The sequence below is a fragment of the Prinia subflava genome, chromosome 6 (assembly GCF_021018805.1).
Source record: "Prinia subflava isolate CZ2003 ecotype Zambia chromosome 6, Cam_Psub_1.2, whole genome shotgun sequence".
In the NCBI taxonomy this organism is placed as follows: Eukaryota; Metazoa; Chordata; class Aves; order Passeriformes; family Cisticolidae; genus Prinia; species Prinia subflava.
In genome coordinates, this window is record NC_086252.1 from 20,903,347 (window position 1) to 20,920,994 (window position 17,648).

General features: G+C 41.8%; 1 protein-coding gene across 2 annotated transcripts in view; it reads right to left on the reverse strand.

Annotated features, from left to right (window-relative positions):
* The window catches only part of CSRNP3 (cysteine and serine rich nuclear protein 3), a 98,772-nt gene that overhangs the window by 26,992 nt on the left and 54,132 nt on the right, over positions 1-17,648 (reverse strand). The window contains exon 1 of one of the 2 annotated variants that reach the window (XM_063400609.1): positions 13,750-13,953. The exons of the other annotated variant lie outside the window; for it this stretch is intronic. The gene's annotated coding sequence lies outside the window, so the exon portion shown is untranslated. Of the gene's footprint in view, positions 1-13,749; positions 13,954-17,648 lie in introns of those variants that run through there. 2 annotated transcript variants of the gene reach the window in all.

Below are 17,648 nucleotides of genomic sequence, written 5' to 3' on the forward strand. Positions count from 1 at the left end.
CACTGAAAAATCCAGCTGCAGAATATGCAATCATAAACTCAAAAATAATTTTTATTTCAAAATAGCAGTAAATTGCCACTTCCAGTCTTGAATAATCATGTAATATGAAATGACACATAACTAATACGGAGAGTGAAACACAGAGAAGAAAAAAAATCTTAAGTTCTACTCTAACTTGGTATGTATGAAGCTGATTATTTCACTAGAATAATCAGTAACAGATTGCTTTCAGGGAGTATTTTTCCCACAATGTAAACTGCATCCCTTTCTTCTTGTAGGTTATGTTGTGAAATTTCAAACAAAGAAAAAAATTACTGCATTGGTCCCTCCCATGGCTGCCACAGAAGGAAGGAAAGTTCACAATCAGAAATGAAATTAGGAAGAAATCATCCTGAACACTACAGTTTCCAATACTAAATATACGTGATGTAACCAGTGTTCACATCAACCTTTTAAGAATTCCATCTGATAATTCCAGTATTATAGACAGATAAAAAACAGTGAAAGCACAAAGACCATATATGAATTTGTGCTCAAAAAACACCTGGATTTCAGAAGTTACCTACACCAGTTAAAGACACCAACTGCCTCCCAAACATTCTCCTGTCCCAGGCACCACAGGTTTATGAAAGGCAGGTCACCCTTGACTAAGCTGATCTCCTCCTATGACAAGCTGACCTGCCTAGTGGTTGAGGCAAAGGCTGTGGATGTTGTCTACCTGTTGTCTACCTGGACTCTACTGAAGCCTTTGGCAACATTTCCCACAGCATTCTCACGGACAAACCGACTGCTCATGACTTGGATGGGTGTAAAAACTGACTGGCTGGATGGCCCAGAGAGTGGCGGGGCATGGAATTAAATCCAACTGGTGGCTGGTCACTAGCGGTGTTTCCAGGGCTCAGCTGAGGGCAGTCCTGTTTAAATATCTTTATCAGTGACCTGGACAAGGGGATCAGGTGTCCAGCCCCTCGGTCAGTTTGCAGATGACAGTAAGTGGGGCATGACTCCAAAGAAGGGCAATGAAGCTGGTGAAGGTCTACACAGTGACTCATATGAGGAGAGGCTGAGAGAGCTGGGACTGTTCAGTCTGGAGAAAAGGAGGCTCAGGGAGGCCCTCATCACTCTCTAAAACTCCCTGAAAGGACATTTTAGCCAGGTGAGGGCTGGCCTCTTCTTCCAGGTAACAAGTGACAGGACAAGAGGAAATGGCCTCAAGCTATGCCAGGGGAGGTTTACGTTGGATATTGGGAAAGATTTCTTCAATAAAAGGGTGGTCAGACATGGGAATGGGCTGCCCAGGGAAGTCACCCCAGTCACCATTCCTTGAGGTATTTAAAAGACATGTAGATGTGGCACTTGGGTACATGGTTTAGTGCTGGACTTGTCAGGTCAGTTTAATGGTTGGACTCAATGATCTTTGAGGTTATTTTCCAACCTAAATTATTCTGTTATACTAAAATTAAGAAATTAAATGCCTAATATACTCCTGAGGTTGAGTAGAATATTATAAAGCTAAGTATTGAAGCAGAAATTTAGCAGCATTTCCTGGTTTCAGCCAGGACAGGGTTAATTTTTTGCAGTAGCCTGGAGGGGCCACAGCCAGGACACCAAGATCATTCTGTACCAGCTCCAGTCATTACTGGGGGCAGGGGGAAGGAAGTCTTTCTTGGGGACTAGAAATTCCTTATGGCTCCAATTCCAAGCCAGGGGGAGTGGTGGTACCTATTGAGGGTTTCCACAGTGAGCAATAGCATTTCTTTTCTTGTACTCTCTGTCATTAATATTGTTGGCCTTACTGTTCCTTTTCTTATCTCATTGTCATTTCCAGTAAATCGTTCATATCTCAACCCATGATGTCCATTCACATTTTGTGCCTCCAACCCTCCTCTCCAGCCCACTGCAGGGAGGTAGAGTGTGGGGGCTAGTGAGCAGCAGCGTGGAGAGTTTCTGTGCAGGCACTAAATTGGAGAGTACCCCTCCTAAAATGTGACACAGCAGAGGTGGAAATATTGCATGTAATTAACCATCTGAGGAGAGATCAAGAACAGCTGGAGCGTGCCCAGAGGACACACAGCTCTCGCCATCCTGCCTGCAGCACTGCAAAGACAAATGCTCCTAACACCTATCCAGACAAAAGGTTTGTCTGACACACTGTCAGGGACACACAACTCAGCAGTACAGACTTGACAAAGGGTTCTGCCAAATCCCACTGAAAGCAAGAAAAATAAAAAAATTAATTTACATTGTTCATGAAACAAAACTATTAAAATCTCTACAGCTACCTTTAGGATTTCTTCATTCTGGACCAGCCACATTCTGCTCCTTCCAGGAAGCTGAATTAGAAACCCTCCAGAACTCCCTTCCAACCAACATTTCTATGGCTCTTGGGGGGGTTTAAAACCCCAATATATCTGTGAGGAAGCTTGTATAAGCTGGGCTAAATGGCTACAAAGAAGACAAGGTTAAGGCAGAGTACTGGCCAAAACATTTCACAATTAGCACATTTCAGCGTTTTGGCTCAGGCCGCTTTGCGCTCTCCTGGATAACGCAGGGTGAAGCAGGTGCCAGAGCCATTCCCAGCAGGCAGGCTGGATGAGGGCACCTGGGTTTTGGCAGAGGCCTGACAGCTCAGCCATTGTGGACAAGAGTTGTATCCTGGCACTTGGCAGCAGAAGGCAGAGAATGCTGTCCCCAGCCTGCGTCTTTCTTATCTTTTCATTTAGTTCAGAGGCAGTCTCAGGGATGTAGCTGCTGTGTCCTGACCCTGTAAGCACAGCACTTCAGCAGGTTCTCTGCTATCTTTGCACACACTTGGCTCCAGACTAAGTAGTTTCAATCTCTCCTATGTATTTTATAGCTTCCTTCAAGCCCCAACACCAGTTTCTTTCCTGGAAAAAACAAGTGACAGTGTGAAGAGAATTGCAACCTTTCAGCATGGTATGAAGTCATAACAAAATAAAGGTGAGTATATGAAAATGAGAACTACCATTAAAAAAAAAAAAGTAATGAGGAAAAAAAAAGGAAAAAGTAGGACTCACCAGCTTACAGAGTCTGTAAGACTAATTCAAAATCATGATTCTGTAAACGCTGAAGCCTATCTATATGAAATTCACGAATTGAGGTGGCAAGAACACAGTGGTTTCTTCCCAGTGCAACAGAAATCCAGTTCCAATTACTTGTTTTGCTTTGCTGACAAAGCATTTTACCTTGCCTGCAAGCTCCTAAGCACAGCAGGAGGGACTTATGAGCAGGTTTAAACTTGCCTTTGTAAGTCAAAACTAGAAATTGCATATACACTATACAACATTTTTATGTTATTATTAAATTACTAGGATTAGGCCAGAAGTTCTATAATAAGGGAGTTCAATCACTTCTTAGAATCAAAAGCTCTAAAAGCACACATGTGATTTTACCAAGTTTAATATCCTGTCTCCAGCAGTAGTCACTATTTAATGCTTCAGTGGAAAGCAATGGGATGCAAAATCCAGCCAAAACCACTGCAGATACACAGCTCTGCTTCCTCATCCTTGCAGCCAATTTTCCCTAAGCATGAGAGTGAAATGTTGCCATATGATAGTGCCCAGACTCTTAGAAATACCCTTGACTTGGTCTCCTGAGGCAACAAGTTTCTTACTAGTTTTCTGTGAGGAGAAAGAAACCACAATATAACACATCTTCTGAAACTATAGCCACACCCCCTTCAAATCACTGCAGTTTCAATCTGTACAGTATTTTGGACAGTAAGAAGCAGAAAGGCAGCAGTGTCCAGCAGCATGCTGTACTAAACAGAACTATACAGGTACCCCCCACGAAGTGGAGACAGCTGAAGAGAAGTCATTGACACCTTGCTGCTGTGTTACTGTGGTATTTCCATTTCAGTAGTGACTACATTACATGGGAGGCAGAGTGCATCTGCTGATCCTGCACAGATCCTGTTAGGAACTGCCTTTACACCTAGGGGTGTGCAGGGAGGGCAAAGGAGACACAAATGGAACTGCACACCAAGAGGCACATCCCAAAGCTGGGGCACATGTCCAATGGCTCCAGCTGCTGGAAAGAGCCTGGTGTGCTCCTGCCTCCACTCTCAATCTCACAGCTGGGCAACCCTTAACAGCCTGCCCTGGGGAGTCCCCAAAGCCACACAGCCTCTTGCTGACACTATTCCACTTCTAATGTGGGGACTGAAGTGTTCATCAGCAACAACAAGGAAGAGAAAATGAGCAAGAAACTGTGCAGGTCTGAAAACACTTGAGCACTTGCCTATTATTCAGATTCTTCCCAATTCTGAGTTAATAATCCCCAGAACAAGACGCAGATTCCCATCAGAAGGTGTAGCCCATAAGAATAATGTACAGGGATCACTGGTCCCCAGTAGAGCCAACACGTGCCTCCTCTGAGAACTGGTGCCATATTTCCTAGGGCTAGAAAACAAGAACAGAGGGAGCAATGTGCCATCTCAACAGGTACACTTTGGCACCTCACAGCTACACCTGCTCAGTCTCGCCCCTGCAAGGGCACAGGGACATACAAATGGCTGATCACTGATGGAGCAACAGCTGCTTTCTCTTGTCGTAACCAGAAACTTTGAAATTACTCCAATGTCTTTGTCGCTGGTTGTCCCTCAGACCACAACCCCCTTCCTAGAAGGCTCTGCCAAGCTGTCACCAAATTGTCTTCAAAGCCATGTGAGCTTTTCCAGGGTCTTACTTTCAAGTTCCCCTAGCATAAAGGCAATTCTGCACATACCCAAGTTACAGAGTTTTGAGATGTCTGAGTTCCTGTTGAGGTCTCCCTGGGAGCCTGAAACTTCATGTTCTTCCAAGTAAGGTGTCCAAGAATGAAAGGAAAATCTATTATGAGTGCAAAGCATGTTGAAAAGGAAAAGAGACAGAAAGGTTGGGCCAGGCCCAAACCCATGAGCAATTGTTTATATACCCAAACACTGGTAAATCCAGTACAGCTCTTGGCTGCTACCTGTGCCCACCCTCTTTGGACTAGGAATCTTAGCATTATTTTCTGTACAGCAAAATGGTCTCCTCCTAAACAAAGGATTACCACACTCTCCACTAAACTATAACTGAACAACAGACCCAGCTCCCCAGCACCTGGGAGGGTTTCTTAGCTATTCTGCTGTGTAAACTAACAAGAGAGCCATCCAGCAGCAGATCTTTACAAGAAAGATGTTTTGAGAGGAAGAGTGACCCATGCTCTGCTCTTGGAAGGGAAAGTCTGAGAACCTCCCTTGAGGAGCAGGCACTGGACTGTGACTGCGGAGCACAGGGAGCTCCAACTGCACCCGCTATGGTTCCGTGCTGAAGGGAAACCACACGGACACTGGGGATTTACACATTTCTCTCTCAAGCATCTAACCTCCAACTGCCTCGCTTCTTACTTCACCAAGGGGGTGTGACTTAGAGACTAATCCTGAAACCTTACCCAGAAGAAGACCTGCAGTCCTCAATGGCCACAGCCAAACCTCAGTGCAGGAGAAAACCCACTCCTGCCCAAAGAGCCATTGAAAGGAGAAGGAATTTTAGAGCCAATCGACACTGCTAGAGAACATGCACTCCTCTCTACACTTTGCACCTCTGCATCAGTAAAATAGCTTTGCTGGTCCTGTAATTCGGCCTTGTCCTCAAATACAATGGGATTCTGATCAATTCTAAAACACTCCAAAATGAAATGTTTGATATACAAAGCAGATGTATTAAATAATAGGATCTCTGGGGGAATAACAGTTCGGTTTATTAACTTTCAAAATTATTTTTCTGAACATAAATTCCTCCCTCCTCCCCTGTCAAAAAAAGGCAACTGAATTCCCTTAATTTATCTTCTGGACACCTTAAAATCAAATTTTCTCTCTAAACAGCCTTAATTACATTTTTAAAGCATTATGTTTGCATATCTCAGCTAACGCAATATGAAAATTACAATTTCAATATCTAGTCAGAACTTTCCTGTGAGGAAATACACCTTATATTATACAATGCTTGCTTTAATTGAGAAAGAATTGACTCTTGGGATTAGAGTTCTAGAGTATTTAGTTGTAGCCTACATGCTTTCTTTCAAAAATATTTACAGGTATTATGACTTCACATGCAGAGGAAGTGTAGTGAAAGTGTCAACAATGAGACTGCCAAGGGCATGGTCAAAAGAAATGGTTACAACAATTTAAATGGCTAAACAAATATAGGCTAAAAGTCAAGTCAAGGGTAAAGATATAAATTCATACTGCCTCTGGCAGGAATCAATTATGCTGGCTATTCTGACCTCTAAATGGGTTCTTCTGGAGAGGAAGCATAAAAAGCTTGCTCTCACTCTCTCCCTTTTTACCTCTTTTCTCTCATCTTCATTTAAAGTTACATATATATGTTCCACATGTCTAAACTTGGCAAAAGATACATAAAAATGAGAAAGAGATAAACTCTTTTATCTGCGTTAAACATCAGTGATAGTTAAAAATTTTGCAACTGCAGTGCTCGAAAAGCATTCTCACTCCAAAGAACATTACTGAAAAGACTTGAAATTCTTAGTCGAGACATTTTGAGAAATGTCAAAGATTTGCCTAAAAACATGAAAAAATGCCTAAATTACTTGGTTTGTGAAAATGATAATACAGACTAACAGGTAATTACAGAGTAATACCACAATGAAAGAGGCAAAATTGAAGAAAGAAAAAAACATGAGACGGGATTGAAGCAAAAGGTTATGAAAAGATACCTTTCTTACACAAATGAGACTCAGACAAAAACACTGAGTTTCAAACTTCCTTCACCATTTAAAAGAAACATAAATGAAATAGCAAAGCCATGCTCTGTCATGATCACTGGAGGCCAGTTATAAAGGAGAAGGTACACAAAGCAGACACAGAAAAATGCAGGTGTCCTCAAAGTTAAGTGTTACCATTCAGTGGTGTTCATCCATGCTATGTATCTGAACATACAGCTAAGGCCTCGCGTTAGCTCAGCTCACTTTGAGCACAATCAGCAAAGGCAGATCAGCTGTACTAATACACACAGCTTTTGAGCAGAACTAATCTGGGGAGCAGAACACTGCCCTAACACAGACCATTTGCAGCAGCCCTGTGAAATACATCTTTATATTCAACAGGCATCTCAGAAGTGGAAATACACACTGCTTTGAATATCAAAACAAATACACAGTAGAGGGTCATACGATGGAAAAACGATGCTGTTTAGTAATTATTCTTTACTGAATTGCAATTTTTGTTGCTCTTCTGACATAGGTGTTTCTTTGTCATACGCTGGTAGAATTTAATTATGTATATACATTTAACGTACACGTTTACTATGCTGTAACAAATATCAGTAATAAGAATTCACCAGAGGGGTGGCATGAAAAAGGGTCTTAGCTTATTATGCACCAAATCCTGTGATATTAAAGACCTGCCTGTGCACAGCCAGCAGCCATTTGCATTCCAGTACTGCTGCAGCCTCACACAATAGACACGCTCAGCAGGTGCCCTAATGGACACTCTTTCAACTTTCCTCAGTCCAGCCGTCAAATTCCAGCTTGGCAGATGATTTTGTCCAACCTCAGCCTTGTCGCATCCACTCAACAAAAGGTACAGCTGCAGGAATGCCTTCTCCTATTCCTATGACAGATCTGGGTGCTCCAGGAGTCTCCAGGTTCAGTGAGGGAACCCATGAAAAACAGTGTGGAGCCCTGATACTTCAACAGTCAGATTACATTCTTTTGACTTCACTAACAAAACATTTAAAATTTATGGTATGATCTTGGTTCTTTGCATCCAATGACTTATAAGCAACCAATCAAAAGATTTTTGGCTGATGGGCTTTTTATTTTTTCCTTCTCTCTTTTTTTAAACACCAAAAGCATAAATATCCCCCATAACCACTTGTTTTATCTTTTTAATAAATGCTGACATTAGAAAGAACATAATTAACCCAATTCTCTAATAGAATCACAGTGCTGTGCACATTTTTAAGACACCAAGGAAATATTTGACACAGCTATTACAGTCATGTAAAGTTACAGACTGGCTTCACTGGTAGCCCAAAACTCTGTTGCTATTTTGTACTATAAAGCTGAAAGAAAATGGTAGAAACTACACAGCTAAGAAAATACCAGAAAACATATTTTTGTCAGCAGAAATATCTGAGGAATAATAAAACAGGCCCCCAAAAACAAAAATAATTTTGGTCAGCAGGAGTCAACATGTAATTGCCACCAATGAAATGAATGTAGTTCCATGGCATAACAGTAAAATCATTACTTTATTCAGGCTTGGCTTCAAGTAAAGCCAAAATTAGTAAAAATACATTTAAGTGCATCTTTCTCCCTAGCGAATAAAGTCAATAAAACTATTTGTACTGGAAAATATAAATTATTAATATCTACTGGAAGGCTGTAATGTTTTGAAATTACTATCTTCAAAAACAGCTTTATGGCTATAATAATTCAAGCTTTCTATCTAGATCAAGGACAACGCACAACCAAAATACAATGCTATAATCTGCATTTTTTTATGCACACCCAAGACAGTCCTAAATCGGCATTCAGGCCCACAAAAAAGTTACACAAAAATAGAAGATGTAAAATTGCTATCTGTTTCTTGGATTTGCTTTTTGACTTTGCACCATATATGGTATATCTATTCAACTCTGAAAAACAACACATTTATTTTTTAAAAACCTGCAGATTTTTAGAAATACTACTGTTTCACAATTAAACACTGATGAGGGAAATTCACCAAAAACCCTCCTGTAACATACACAACAAATTACTGAATGCAGAAAACAGTGAGTTCATACAACACAGCTGTGAAGTCCTCTTCTGCCACCGACATATATGTAAGGAATTGACAATTCACCTTCTCTTCTAAGAAGAGCACAAGGTAAAAAGAAGCTACTCAGCTACCAGCTAAAAAATGAGTAGAATTTAATTTCAAGTTTACAAAAAAAGCCAACAACAACAACAAAAAACACCTGAGAAACCAACAGAACTTTATTTATGGATTTGTCTCTTCTGGATGGATTAACCAAGGCACAGTATGAGGGCTGCTTCACTAATGCTCTTCCCCACGGTCGTGGTGTTTAAAGTTTCCTCTATGTGTTTACTTTGATATTACAGGGTCTTAGTCACAGTGCAAATTGTTTTTTACTGGTGTGAACTAGCAATCTCTCTTTCCCATCTCACCACCCATTTGCACAATACTTGAAGAATATTGACTGCTTCTGCTTCAAGCTCAGCTGATATGAGCTAACAGGTTAAAAAAACTAATTAGGAAAATATGATAGACATAGTGAACAATATGGCAGGCACCGAGAAAGCATAACTGCATAAACCTAATTTCCTTAAGAAATGAGTCAAAAAGATCAGTGACACTAACATTTCAAAGTCCCAGATTTAGTGACCATGATATCAGAGAATAAGGTTCTTTTTTAATGAAGGCACAAAAAATATGTGTAATCAATAAAGTAAAACGTTTCTCTGTAAGCCAGTAGTTTTCTCTGTAATTTCAGTAACTGCAAACCTCAAAAAGGATTTTAAAAGCACGTATTCAATTACAGGGAAAATTTCCAATAGTAAATTTGTATTTGTGGCCAGCAAAAATTACCCATAGGTCCTTACTCACCTGTACACGTGCATCTGTGTATAATCAACACAAAGGAACCCAAAGGAAGGGCCTATGGTGCTAACACAACACGACAGACCACAGTAAGACTGACCTAAAATTATATTCCCAGTTGTGTTAAAACTGAATGTTGACTCTCTTAACTTCTTTTTCATACTAAAGAAAATCAGGAGTTTATGCCTGTAGTGACTTGTATACTAATAAACATGTCTAAGAATTCTTTTCACTTTATAATTCAAAGCTGAAAACTTCACTAGAAAGCTGACAGAAGAGCTGCAGGTCTAATAATAAGTATGTACCCATCCAATTCCCAAGGCACTCTTGTCACAGAGACAGTGATGAATAGAAGCTGAGCAGGAGCCCACTGCCATCTCACTGCCTGACTTGGAAGAACCTGATGACCATTCAGCACCACTTCAGCCACGGGAGTCTGCTGGGACAGAATTAATTACCTGCCCCACGCTCTCCTGGAAAGCACTGCTGTGAAGGTATGTGGCTTACACTTCCAACCTGAGGTGTTTTATTATTATTTGATATATTTTGCTTTATTAAATCTCTGATCACTCTGTCTTTTCCAAAGGAGCTAATAGGATTAATACTGTGCCATTTCCACTTTTCCATTTTATAGTTGAAAGATGTTTGTTTAGAAGCAAGAGTGGGTGAGAAGGGCATAATAGTAAACAACTGAGCAACTTAATTGAAAGCTACAAAGTTAAACCTCTGGCTACCCTGAAAGTGAATGCTTCAATAAAGACTCTGGTACAACAAGAGAGCAAAACAATGGCAACTCTGCAAGTCGATCCCCCCCTGAGTCGTGGGGTTTCCCTCCCCGCCCCTAAAATAAAATATTCAAAAGACAAAAATGTTTGCTTCAGAATAGCCTGCTCAGCTGTCACAGTTCATGTTTGAAGCAAGCAGCGCTACCGTTTGTTGTCCACACTAAAAACAATTAACAAATGCATTTTGTGGCTTTCAACATTTTTTGTTTACCCTATCACCCTCACACAAACGGCATTTACTAGAGATGGCTATCGCTTAGGAAGTGCAACTAAAAACATTTGCAATCCAGCTTCCTTTTTAACATATTCATGATACATTTAAAGCAGATTTTGTTCAATAGCGACAAAGAACAGATTTTAAATCATTGAGCAGTTCACCATAAAATTCATACACCTATTCAAAAAACCCAACCTCCTCCTGAAGCCGCCACCATGTCATTCCATTTCATCATGCCAGGAGGCTCAGCCCGGTGCTCCTCAGGTGGGACAGGCACGGACACGGCAGAGCCCTGTCGCTCTCCCGGGCAGCCGGGGGGTGTGTTTGCAGTGGGAGCTTTCTCCCCGAGCTGGGGTCCGGCAGGGCCCGCTCCGTCCCCTGCCCTGCAGAGCAGCGCGGGCAGCGCGGGCAGCGCGGGCAGCGCGGGCAGCGCGGGCAGCGCGGGCAGCGCGGGCAGCGCGGGCAGCGCGGGCAGCGCGGGCAGCGCGGGCAGCGCGGGCAGCGCGGGCAGCGCGGGCAGCGCGGGCAGCGCGGGCAGCGCGGGCAGCGCGGGCAGCGCGGGCAGCGCGGGCAGCGCGGGCAGCGCGGCAGGCGCGGCCCCGCAGCGCGGGCAGCGCGGGCAGCCCTCACCCCCCGAGCAGCACCGACGAGAAATATCACTTCCTTATAGGCACGCACAGAAATGATTTGCCAGAATTGAATAAACACATGTAATGAAGGGGCAGCATGCTAATGAGAGCTACAAATACCACAGAGGCTTATTTACTCTGCAGCCTTCCACTGCATAATGGTATCACTGCTTGCATTTCCTCATCAAAATCCAGCTACGGGAGATGGTGAAGCTACAATCGGTAAATGATGTTGCAGTTCCTGCCCGTATCCCTCAGAACGACTGATGAGGGTCAGGCTCCACACTATGCAACCCACATTTCCTACATCACATTAGACAATGAAATAAATATGCAAATCCCTACTGCTTATGAAAGAGCAGGATACAAACCAGCCCCCAAATCAATCAGGAGTTCAGGTTATATATTCCATGAAATTATTTATGAAGTACTAAACAAAAGCCATGTATCTTTTTATCCAAAAGCCTGAATGCAAACTGTCCAATACATCTGGATGCTAGTTTTCAAGAAATATCCTTCCTTATATTTTTGCACTTAAGCATAGAAAAACCTTAAAAAACTCAGGCAACTCCTTTTCCTATCATCCTTCATTTCACAGTATGTAAGTTGTCCAGTTACATGTATTTAGTGCATTTCCCATCAAATTGTTGTGGCAATACAAGCTTTTACTCCTTTTCCCATTTTCCTATTTCTTTGTGGAAAAATTATACAAAGTGATGGAAAACTGAAGCAGAGGTGCTAAAAACGCAAACTTCTTTTGTAGGGTGGAGAATAAGACTAGAGATAGGGGAACTGTAGGACAGAACTATATGCAAATGTGAGGAAAGAAAAAGGCCACGGTTTTCCAGTTTGTTTTTTCTTTTTTTGGTATCAATTACTCACATCTTCCATTTATCACAAGTTTCACTAGAATACTGTATGTATATCTGTGGAGAGATGGAGAAATTAAAGACATGCTATTTATCTCAGTGCTGTTTTAACCTAGTAAATATTTTCAGCTTCTGTACATTTGTAGATGAGTCGTATCTGTCTTTTATCTACACTCAATCCCTTTATCCAGGGTCAAAAAAGCCTACAAAAGAGCAATGAAGCAACAGTGATCAAAAATCACTGCTAGGACTTCAAATGCTATCAGCGTTTTAAAGATGTGATGGTGTTTGGCAATATTTTATTGAGGCAAGGACACATCTATAATCCAGTTTTTCTCAGCATCATATCTGGCTCAGAACAAGAGCAGAAAGAGATACTGACAGACTGCATGTAAATTTATCTTTAAAACATCTTTACCGATGCTGCAATATATTACAGCTGCCTTCCTTCAGCCTGACTCTCCACCTGCTTGTTCAAAGGGAAAACAACTCAAGGTTCAGTTACTAGAAGCACATTTTAAGAGCAAGTAGAAGTTTTAGATGAGACAATCATCTGTTGCTATCTCAGGGAAAATATTTAAGCTTTGGAAGTAGTTTCCAAACATTTGCCACTGTGTACTCTAAACCATGACTTATATGTCTTCAATTTATATTGAACATTCATTTAGTCGACTACTGCATTTGTCCAAAGCAAGGTATTTTACAATAAATGCAAATTCGTCTTTCTGATAAACAAAGGAGACCAAAACCCTAAGATAAACAGTAAACAATGCATCCTCAAACCAAAACATTGCAGATCCAGAAGTAAATGATGACAGTAAAATTAACACAAAACTTAACTAACATGAGAGATCAAAATCATGTCTGTCTCGAAAATGCTGGATACATTCATAAAGATTTGGTTCTATTTACGATTCTTAAAGAGATTCAACAGTCATCATTCAAGTTGCAGCATAAAATGTTTACATAAACCACAATTTTAACAGAGTTTAGATGGGGTAAAGAAAAGCGTGTCTTAAAATCACCATAACTTGGTAGTAACACAGCTCGCCTTCCTGCTTCAGGAATTTTTCCTTTAAGCTTTCTTTAAAAACTTGATACTGGGAATGTTTTAGAATATGAAGAGCCTGATCGACAGGAAAAACATTTCGGTTTTTTGTTTCCTTCCTATATAAACAGACAAGACAGGTGTATTTCAAAGTTGTGATTCCACTGTAACAGTGGGAATGCTGTTCTGTAGGGATGCTTTTATTGTTATTTTACTGCACACTGTTAATTTTATCTCTGTATGCACTTACTGTAAATACCTGCCTCATAAATTTAAATTTAAAATCCACTGTACTCATTTTAGAAAAATATAGTAATTATATGATAATTGCATGACAGTATACTGCTATATTTTCTCCATTTAAATTAGCACAGAGCGACACGTTCAGCATTATCCCATCCAATATTATGGTACATACTGCAGGTGTCACTGCGATATTACCAGGGTACCCTGTTAAATGAATTAATAACTGCATGTAAGTATGGTGAAAAAGTACTTTTACATATCCTTTCTGATCTATTGTCTAAAACATGAACAGGCCTTCGTCCTGAGATGCCAAGTTGTACCAGGATTGTAACATAAAATTACCTTTTACAGGAGAACCGCTTTAAAGCAAGGACTGCAAAGCACCTTCGCTTAGGTATCAGCAATATTTGCAACTGGAAAATGATGCCCTTAAAGCCCAAGCACATTTCCGACTGCGAGAGCGCGCGGGCTGCGCGGCCCCAGCCGCGGCCGAGGCACCGCGGCCCCGCCCGGGCCCCGCGTCCGGGCCGCGCTCCCGCGGAGGGGCAGGAGCGGCCGCGGAACTCCGCGGGGCGGGCACTCCGCGGGGCCGGCACTCCGCGGGGCGGGCACTCCGCGGGGCCGGCACTCCGCGGGGCCGGCACTCCCCGGGGCGGGCACTCCGCGGGGCGGGCACTCCGCGGGGCCGGCACTCCGCGGGGCCGGCACTCCGCGGGGCCGGCTCTCCCCGGGGCCGGCACTCCGCGGGGCCGGCACTCCGCGGGGGCACCGCCCGGCCCGCGCCGCGCCCTCCCGGCCGCACTGCCCGCGCCCCTCCGCCCCGCCCCGCCCTCACATTTGCATGTCCCGGCCCCGCCCCGCCGCGGGGCATGCCGGGCACGCCCCCCGCCCTGGCCCGCCGGAGCGGGGCGGCAGTGCCCGCGCCCCCCGCCCCGAACCGGGCGAGCGCCGCCCGCCGCGGCGGTTTCCTGGGAGACCCGCTGCCCCCGCCCCCGGCTCTGCAGCCGGAGCCCGGGCTTCCTTTCCCCTTCTCCCTTTCTTTAACTCAGAGGGCAGGCGGCGCGGGCTCCGCACAAAGCGAACCTGCGCGGACTGACCGCCAGCGCATCGCCCCAGCCCCGGCCGCGCAGCGCCGGGCCCTGCGCCTCCCGCACGGCCACAGCCGCAGAATAAACGTGCTATTTATACAGCACATTTCTCCCTCGAAATCATCAGTACACATGAAACGAGATACTGTCCTCTACATTTCCAGTTTTGTTTCTTTATTTACCCAATCGCTTTTCAAGGGCTCCAGCCCCTTCCTGCCGAAATACTTCCCCGAAATCAGTATACCTAATTTACGATCTTCAGCACTCAGAAAAGAAAGAAAAAAATCCCCAAACCCAATATTGTAAAGAGATTTAAGGATTAAAACGTTTACATGCTTAATTTCTACATGATGTGAAACGACCGAGAATTTACACATCTATCGTCTGTAAAACAAGCACAGGCCACAGAAATCTTTGGGAGCCGTTTTCAAAGAAAAAAACAATTATGTATAATTAAACTAAGAACTACTATGAGAAATAATTACTTGCTCGAAAAATAATAACATATTTTGCATTAATATTAGAGTGAAATGCATGCAGAGGGTTATAATGTATCACTCCCATGTGTATACAATCGCATTAAAAATAACATAAAACACCACTTCCAAAAATTTCCAAGAAGAATGTGGAGGAAAAAACCCCATGTAAGTGCACTGTTAGATATACTCTACTGTTACACTGTTTTTAACCAAACACAAACACTACAGATCTCCTACTGAGAAAGAATTAGTCTTGAATATATAGCAGAGTAATAGACTGTTGTTACTAAATATTTTATGATATTGGTAAATGATCCATCTAGCATAAATTTAATTTTACTTGCTATCCCATTTTTCATGCACAATTGAAGTTTGAATTGCATAGGAATAATGGTAAAAACATATTTACAATGAATTTGATCACAGAATTTACACAATTTATTCAGCTTGGTATCACACTGATGTGCATCCTTCCAATCCCACCTTACAAAATGAAAAAAACCTGGCTTTATTAACAATTAAAAAATACCAAAAACCCCATTTATATTTAAAACACTGAAGTGTGTGAAGAATCTATAAAACAACTGACCTGTTCAAATTGTTGTTTTTCCAATCCATGCACTGTTTTTATTAATTAGGACCCAAACCAGATTGATCGTCATTTTATAACGTTTGACATATTCACTGTCTTCCCACTTCCAGCAGAATCTTCTTAAATTTCCCAGCACTGTGTTTTATTGCTGGTACCATATGCTTTATTGTTCAGCCACAAGAGCTTCACTCTGCACAAAGACTCATTACCTACTGCTTGCTGAGCAGCTTCGGGCTCACTGAGGCTGCCTGTGTGATCACATGGGAGTTTTGTCTGAGAAAGCCAGGCATGCCACTGATTTCACCAGCTACGGATATTTTTATCAGCTGAGGTCTACTATGAGAAAGGAATAACAAATTCTACGGCTTCTTTAGTTCATTAAGACAGCAGTTGTTATGGAAATCCCATCAAGTTTTTGGTTTTTTTTAATTATTAAAATTTGCACTGTAACACTGGTCCAAGAAGAAATTAAAGAGATTTGTTAAAAGTAATTTTTTCTTGTGGGGAGTGGCACAAGCCATGCATTGTCTGCATCACTCTGCACACAGTGCACACTGAAATTAATATTCCAAAGAGGTAATATTTTGCCAACACTTAATCTGACAGTGTTTATCCTTTACGTGGAAGACGAGCTTCCAGATGAAAAACTGTACCTAAAAAACAGCCCCTTAATTTAAATTTGTCCCATCAGTCGAGGGCATTATCCTGTAATCTTTGGTTATAAAATGAGTTTTGCTGGCTTCAGTGAGGCTACTCAGGTAAATAAGAATTGGCCCTTTGAGCAAGGATTACTCTCAAATCCAAATGACAAATTATGTAATACAATGAAGCCTAATCGCTTCTTGGTAATAGTTGGTGATGCTCTGGGGTTTGTTTTCGTGTATGCATGCGTGCACGTGTTTGGTTGGTTGGCTTCAGTTTTCTTGTTTATTTTAAACAAAAAATTATAAATTTAAACAACATTTTATAATGGTTAAAAACTTAATATTTACCTGAGTATTTAATATTAGAATAAGTAAATATCTGAATTCAAATTACAAAAGCCCTTACAAGAAATGGTAAATATTAATGATTATTTTCACGGATCCATTATCAGTATCAGGGTTCCATGCTAGTATATTTGGAGATAGCTTAATTCTTACTGCAGAGTGGATTCCCTGAATATTCCAATTTAAAGACAGCTTTCTACAAACAGCTAGTGATGATAAACTAACATCTCTCCTCCACCCTGAAAACTCATAGCGAACACGCAATTATCCATAATATTAACATTGCAAAGATGCAGCTATTCTACAAAACAGTCAATTATCTCTAGAATAATTCAGAGCATTTTGATAACATGAGATAGCAAAAGAAACTGTTTTCTCATTAACATTCCACAAATGAAATACCTCCTTATTCTATTTAAGATCTCTCTCATTAGAATAAATGACAGCTTGTAGCTCGTGGTTGGCATTATTCTGGTCCTATCAAAGTCAGTGGAAGTTTTGCTGCTGATTTGCATGGAAGAAGGGACAAGCATGACTAACAGATTCATTCGCCTTACCGTGTCGTCATGCAAATCAATGACAAAACTCATTTCTTTGTTGTTCTTGGCATCTTGCTCGGTTTGTATTAATAAGGTTTTGTAACAGTTCATATGCAGTCTCTATGATTACACTGAATTACACAAGATGGTTAGTAAAGGATTCAGAATTACCCACAACTAAATCCACTAATGAGTATTTTCTATGCTCTCACATTCATTTCAGTTTTTAAAAAATGCCATTATCAAGAATGAGTGTATTTTGAAGTGCCACCATTTTCATCTACCCAAAGACACGGACTGAGCAGATGTTTTGAGGCTGAGAACCTTCCACGTCTCTTAGGCAGGAAACACTACTGTGTGTACACTAATGAGAAGAAATGAAAGCAGACTAGGAGAATTGCTAACGAACAGCTGGTTTAGCTACAGCTATGCATATTTTTTTCCCCTGGCGATACCACTGATGATGTCACAATGCTCATGTAGGAAGACATAAACAAAAGGCAGGCATTTTTGCTGCAGTAGCACTAGAGGAAAAAAGAAAACCCAAACGTTTG